A 7,520-nucleotide genomic window follows, 5' to 3' on the forward strand; every position below is an offset into this window, starting at 1 on the left:
TCTTTCTTTCTTTCTTTCTTTCTTTCTTTCTTCTTTCTTTCTTTCTTTCTTTCTTTCTTTCTTTCTTTCTTTCTTTCTTTCTTTCTTTTTTTTTTGCAGAACCGGGGATTGAACTCAGGCCCTTGCACTTGCCAGGGAAGCGCATATTCCACTCACTAAGCCATCCCCCCAGCCCCTATGTTTCCTTATTTCTAACTAAATAACTGCAACCTACTATGTGAAGTCATGTGAAAATTAGATGAACTGAAACAGATAAAGGACACAGAACAGTGTCTAACATAGGGTAAGTAGCTAATAAACATCTATAGTAGATCAGGTGAGACTAAGTTGTGGTGTAGTAACAAATCAGCCAAACAGCCATAAGCCTGGTAGAGGCAAGCTTGCACTCTACTCAGACTGGGTGTTCACAATGTCAGGTTCTGTTTGAGACCCAGATCCCCAGAGCCCCAATGTCTCTTAAGCCTCACCACTTGTTAATTTTTTTCCTTTTTTTAAAATGTATTTAGTACAGTGTCTACAGGGTCTCACTACACATTTGGACTTGTAGTGATCCTTCCTGTTTTTCAGCCTCCTAAGTGCTGGGATTACAGGCATACCACCTTGCCCAGTCTCAATCACTGTCTGATGGGGGTTGGTGCAGCACATGAGGCATTCAATTGAACCCCTGGCCCCTGCATCTGTCTAAGCAGGTGCTTTAATCTTCTGAGCTAGCTGGCTGGGCCTACGCCTCACCACTTGTAACAAGACTTTCACCATTGGATGAGGAAAGGTTTTCATAGTTCACACTCATTATCCGGGATCTCTGAGAATGCTAAGTGGTCTCTCTCTACTCTCTGAGAACCAGGTGGATTGCAGGATAAGAGGAAATACACTCAGTAGTCCTTGGTCTGGAACATTTCCAAAACCCTGAAGGAAGATATTATTAGGTTCTCTCCCAGGAAAGAGAGAGATTCTTCAGGAATGCATCCTACTTCTACATCCTGAATGGATCTCTGTTCCTTGTCCTTTTTGCTGGCTGACCCTTTGTGTTCCCCCCAGGACATATATATAGTAGTTTAAGGAAGATGCTCCCTTGGCAGATACACAGATTTATCAGCTTCTTTTCTTTCCCTCTGCATGGACAGTCAGGGAACAGGGAGCTGTTTTAGGTTTTGAATGGTGGGCTTTCTTATCTGGGGTTTCAAGATCTACTTTCTATAAAATCTCCTCAAGATCCTCAAGCTGTAGAAGGCTTCTAATGTATTCACCTCCACAGTGTGCCTCGTGTCCAACTTGCTCAGTGATGCTTCCAGATCTTTTTATTTACTTTCTCACCCTGGGCTGTATTATACACCCTTGATTGAAGGACACCTTCCTTGAGGCTATGGGGCTTTAGTAGAAATGCCATCACTGGAATCTACCCTTTACTTTCAGACATTTCATCAGAGTATAGATTTTATTAAATCTCATCTCTAGAATTAGAGGTTCAAAGCAGTTGGTTTCTCTGACACTAAGAGGTCCAAATTTCTGACTTCTCTTTCATTTCCTTTAACAAATGAACCACCTGTTACAAAACAACATCTGTTGTTGTTTTTGCTGTACACAGCACTCCCACACAGGCCCAAAGAACTTACACATGGTCTTGCTTACTCCCACACAGCCCCAAAGAACTTACACATGGTCTTGCTCACATGCAGCAAAGCCAGGGGCATATGGAAACACATCAACATTTAGTGAGACACACCACTTGATACTAACATATTTTCCAAAATGTTCATATATGCTTACCATTGAAAGCAAGTTCACCTACCCACATTATAGCATGTGTTTAACTTTCTCTGTTGTTATTCTTCTAGTACAAGAATGGATGAATGTTTTGAACATTGGGACCATATGTTATAAATTTCTATACTCATAACTGGAAAATTGTCTGAAATATGCTTTAATGCTGATACAACAAATATTACTTGAATGTAAGAATGGATGGGAGGATCCTTTATTTGCCTTACAAGAAAGAATTTACCAGTACCAAGAAGGTAAATATCATGCAACCTGCTGCAAGACTTTGATCTTAAAAGAGTCATATCATAACACATTTTTTAGAAGAAGTTGTCTGATATGAATAAGAATAATGACCAACTTTTTAAAGGACTTTTAAATCTTATCCTCAACACACCTATTGAGAACGTGATGCCTAACATTCCCTTAGCATGGAATACCATATTTTCTTTGCTTCTGTATATAGCTCTTTACTTCCAAATTGGAGATGTGTTGAGTGGATGACTTCTCCTCACTTCTCAAGACAATAAACTCAGCTCTGTTTTTAATTCTATTTGCCTTGCTGCCACTCTCTGACAATTTATATATCCATTTCTTCTCGTATTTAGTGATAATGCATGTCCCTTTTATGTAGCGATAAACGCATAAAAAGACACCATGAAATAAATTACTAAGAGTTTAGGAATTAAGCCAGCCAAACTTTTATTCCACTCCAAGAAGTGTCACTTACTGGGGTTGGGGGTTGTATTAGCCATATTGCCATTGCTGGGACAAAATACATGACATCCACAATGTAGAGGAGAAGCTTATTTTGGCTCATGATTTCATAAAGCTCCATTGACAGTCATCTGGCTCCAAGGCAGAAAGAGTGTGGAAGGGAATGCTGGAGGGAATTTACTCACCTCATGGCAGCCAGGAAATAGAAAGGATGGATAAAGGGACAATAAAAAAAAATCTGTACAGGTCACACCCCAGAGATACAAGCTTGCAACTGGGCTTACACCCCGACAGCACTTTCAGCATCCCCACATCCCCATGGTCCAATATGCCTCACCTTTGGGAAAATAATATATTTGCAGAGACTGCTTGTTTGTTTTTTGAAATGTCTCACTCTACAGTTTAGGTGGTCTTAGCATTGTAGTGATTCTCCTGCCTCACCCTCCAAAGTGCTGGGATTGTGCAACCACATCTGGCCTGGAGAGATATTATAGATTTAAACCATAACAGTCTGCTGTTGGCCCTAAAATAGCTAAATCCATCCCATTATGCAAAATCCATTGAGTCTATCTCCAAGAATTTCCAGAGGTTTTTAATTTTTTACTGTACTTTTTATTTTAAAGAAAATAAAAAAATGGTATAAAATTTCAAAACAAGATTGTAAGAGAGTTACAGTGATTAGTACATTGTTATCTTCAAAGTAGCTGTTCATAATACAAAATTTAGCCATGAAAAACTGATCAAGTCATATAGGTATATATCTTTCTTTTCAGTGAGCTCATAGCAATTAGTATAACTATCTTAACCATCTTGTGTGTGTGTATATGTGTGTGTGTGTGTGTGTGTGTGTGTGTGTTTGTTTATTTATCTATTTTTCTGGTTTTCTTCTTTCTTTTCTCCTTTTCTTCTTCAAGTTTCTCTTTCCTTCTGAGCATTTTCTTCTCTTTTCACAATATCTACTGTATGTTTTGGATCTTATTTACTCTTTCAGTTTCTTATACTAGGAAGGAATATAATGTTTACACATGTGAGACTGACTTATTTTGCTTCTGAGTATGAACTCAAGTCGCATCCATTTACGACTGCTCAAATGTCCAAGTATAAACTTAGAGGTATGTGAATATAGCTCAGTGACACAGTGCCTGCCTGGCAATTATAAGGTCCTGAGTTTGATTCCTGGTACCCACACACCAAGAAAGAAAACAACAACAAAAAAAAAATAAAATAAAATTTTATTAAAATTCAGTATTTTATAAAATAAAATACTGAAAATTTGATGTTCCTATCTATGAACCCTATAAAAATAAAAAATAAAGTTAAATATTTCCTACTTAGAATACCACAAGATAAACATTGACATTCTTAAAGGGAGGATTGTGGGCATAGAAGAGATTTAGAGTGAAGCAAGACAAAAACTTAGCAGAGCAAACATTAAACTTTGTTATTCCATGTCCAGAACACAGGGCATGTGGTAGTGAAAAGTGAGCTCCAAAGCGCTTGGGTAGTCCCACCCCTGTGGCCTTGCTGGGTGCAGCTCACATGGCCTGTCTCTGGAGATAGCTCTGATGACTGACTGCAACTTTCCTTGACCTGGCATCTCCAACTTCCTGGGGTCTCCACTAAAGTTTTGGCTTCACTTACAGCTCTAGGCAGTACCTCATAGGGACTCCTGACAGGAACTATGTCCCTGAAACATATTTATGCCTGGCCTCTCAGGAATTCTTCTGAAATCTGAGTGGAAGCCTCTCAGCTACAACTTTGGCATTCTGTATACCTGCAAAACCAGTACATGTGTGTCACACCAAGATCTGCTACCACTGGGAACAGTGGATGAGCCCCAGTGGACCATGGCTGCAGCAGCCTCTTAGTGTCTAAACATCTGAACACTGGGAAACAGTTCCTATGCAGTGTTAAGTGAGCAGACTGCACTGGGCATCGCTTCTCAAGCCAATACCTTTCAAAAGGGTGTATTCTTTTACACTCAAGATTGTGATAAGTAGGGTTTTGCTGGTTTGTGAGATATCCTCCAACAGTCATTTCTAATACTCAGGTGCAAAGTATGTGGCCTCTTTTTAGTTGCACTAATCATATTCTCCTTGACTCCAACTTTGCAAGTGTTTGTTTTCAGGCCAAGTCTCAAATTGTTGACATCTTTCAGCTCTTCTTTTGCTCCAGACTCTTATTGTAAATACTAAGGAGAGCAACCAACACATGAAACACCCTGAACAATAGGTTGCCTTGAAAATTCCTCCACCAGCTTAGTCTCCACTTTTATTTTGTTTTATTTTATTGATTTGTTCATTTTTTTAGTCTTCATTTTTAAATTGAACCTCACAACAAAGTCTTAGAACATGGGCAAATTTTTTTTTGCCAAAATGTAACTTGAAAATCACCAGTCCAATTTTAGTAGAGTACCCATTTCTGTCTGGAACTCCATGATCCTGTCCTTTACAGCATCATAGTCCTTAGGGTTCCATTCAAATCATACACCCAGCTCTGCTTACATCACTGTGGTTACTTCAAGCATGTGAAATCCACCCATGAAATACTCCCAAAGGCTTCTGGACCACATGGTCAGGTACAGTCACAGGAATGACCCATTCTTCTAATCATAATTTTCTATATTAATCATTTTCCTTCTACTGGGACAAAAAATACTTAACATCTGCAACTAAAGGAGAAGAGTTTTATTTGGCTCATGGCTGACTCTAAAAGAGAAATGTCATGTCAGAAAGGCCTGGTGTGGCAAGCAAGAAGCAGAGGGAAAAGAGGTATAAGAATATACCTTTCAGGGGCTGGGGAGATGGCTTAGTGGAATAAGTGCTTCCCTGGCAAGCACAAGGGCCTGAGTTCAATCCCCAGTTCTGCCAAAAAAAAAAGAATTCACCTTTCCAGGTCATAGCAGAATTTTGCACCTTTTCCAACCAGGATCTACCTCCTGACAACATGTTCAACTGTAAACCCAGCAAGACAAATCCACAGAATATAGAGCACCCATAATCTCATCTTCCAAAATGCCTACTTCTGAATATATGAGTTTTTTGAGGGGATACTTTAGAGCTAAATCATAACAGGGGCCTTGAAACACCAGCTTACTAAGTCACACTCTAGTTCTTTTCTAGAGTGACCAGAAAGATGGAATCTGTTTGATAGGAGTCTAGTGAATGCAAAAAACCAACAGAAAATGACTAAATCATACAGAACTAAAAAACCCCCTAGAAATCCTAAATTATTTCTGTGCATGGAAAAAGCTTCAAGTAACTATTACCATTTTATCACTAAAAGCAGAGTGAATCATGCCTCAGGAGGTGCTAATAGTTCTTAATGAGTCCTGAGTTTAATACAGATCCCTGGCAATAATTCCCCTTTCTATCCTGACTGCTTTTTCTCCCTTCTTTTGCTTTCCTTCTTGCCTTCTCTTCTCTCTCCTCACCCCACCATGCAGCTCTACCATTTCAACATTCCAAGTCAAGACTGGATGCCTCATTTGTGTTTTTCATCATTTTCATTTGATCTTCAAAATCACTATATGAATTGTTGTCCAAGGGCATCAAACTTGTGTTTATGCTAGCTAGTTGCTTACATTAAAAGCAAAGTGTAGATAAACCCCACTCAAGTTACAAGGTTGTCAGGAGGACCACAGTCAGCTAAGGTGAACTCAATGCAAACACCACACAAATGTAGCATTTGTAGTGTCGTGATCATTTCTATTCAGTAAATACTAATTACATGAATATTAATTAGTCCATTACCAAATTTAATTAGATACATGTATAGAAACCTATACTGGTAAATAAGCAAATTTATCTGCATTATAGTAGAGCTAATTTTTTATTTTTATTAAATATGCAGAAGTATTTTATAACTTTCGGTTGAAAGTTACCAAATAAAATAAAAATATTCTAAGAACTAGTATTGTTATGCAAATATACATAAATATGAAAAATATTTTTGTACATGTATTTATGAACTTCTTGAATGGGGTACATAACACATTAATAGGGTTGAAGTTGACAGAATATAATAGATCTTCATTAATTTAATCTGTAAACATCCAGGCTATTCATAGGGCAGTTGTCAATTTTCATAGGTCATTTCTTCAGTCTCTTGAGAATTATATTTTGCTTCTTCTACAAATGTTGTAATAAATTCCCGAAGATTTCTTAAAATAAACAAGACACCAGCAAAATAGATTAAGAAAAATTCATTAAAGAAGGAAGAACACTTCAAAATAAATATCCATTTTTAAGGCAATTACCCCAAAACTGATTAGATGAGGCAATCATCTACTTTTAATTAATGAATATGTTCGTAGAGTTTGGGCCTTGAATGCAGCAAAGATTTTCTGGTATTTGGGTACACACCTGTCACATTTTCTATTCTATGTCCTGTGGCAACAGAGTTAGATCATTTCCATTACCAAGGATATAGAAAGGGCCTCCGGGCTGTGTATATGCAACGGTGCTATCTTCCTAGGTGTCATGATATAAAGAAACCCAGAATCTGGGCTCCCTGGGTGGCTCACTTAGCACCAATTCTGGCGCTTTTCTCTCTTGTCTTTCTCTGGCATGTACATGGAATGCAAAATGCTGTCTTCTGGCCTCCTTTACAGTTAAGAGTGGCTGTGGGATGTGTGCCTCCCAGTGAGGTATAGGCGGGAGTTCCTGAGAAAGGCTGCCATTCCATAAAAAAGCAAAATAGCCTCTCAGGCCTGCTAAAATCTCTCTCTGTCTCTGTCTCTGTCTCTGTCTCTGTCTCTGTCTCTGTCTCAGTCTCTGTCTCTGTCTCTGTCTCTGTCTCTGTCTCTGTCTGTCTCTCTCTCTGCTGTTTTCTTCATCCGTGGAACATGGACCTTATGCTTGAGGAACATACTAAAACCACAGCAGGAATCACCATGGGAGATTAGTGATATCTCTCAGGCCAAACCACTGTCAGCTCTTGCCTACTGACACATACAAGCCTTTCTATCTTTAAACCATCATGGTGTTCTGTTGGAGGCCATTAACCGGTATCCATTCTATTCCTCTGCTGAGTCAAGTTTATGG

The 7,520-nt window shown here is 38.8% G+C and overlaps 1 protein-coding gene across 1 annotated transcript in view; it reads right to left on the bottom strand.

The window, feature by feature from the left end:
• CUNH6orf118 (chromosome unknown C6orf118 homolog) overlaps positions 1-7,520 on the bottom strand; it is a 32,252-nt gene that overhangs the window by 12,238 nt on the left and 12,494 nt on the right. The window lies entirely within an intron of this gene.

Source organism: Octodon degus, unplaced genomic scaffold (assembly GCF_000260255.1).
Source record: "Octodon degus isolate 3935 unplaced genomic scaffold, OctDeg1.0 scaffold00261, whole genome shotgun sequence".
NCBI lineage: Eukaryota > Metazoa > Chordata > Mammalia > Rodentia > Octodontidae > Octodon > Octodon degus.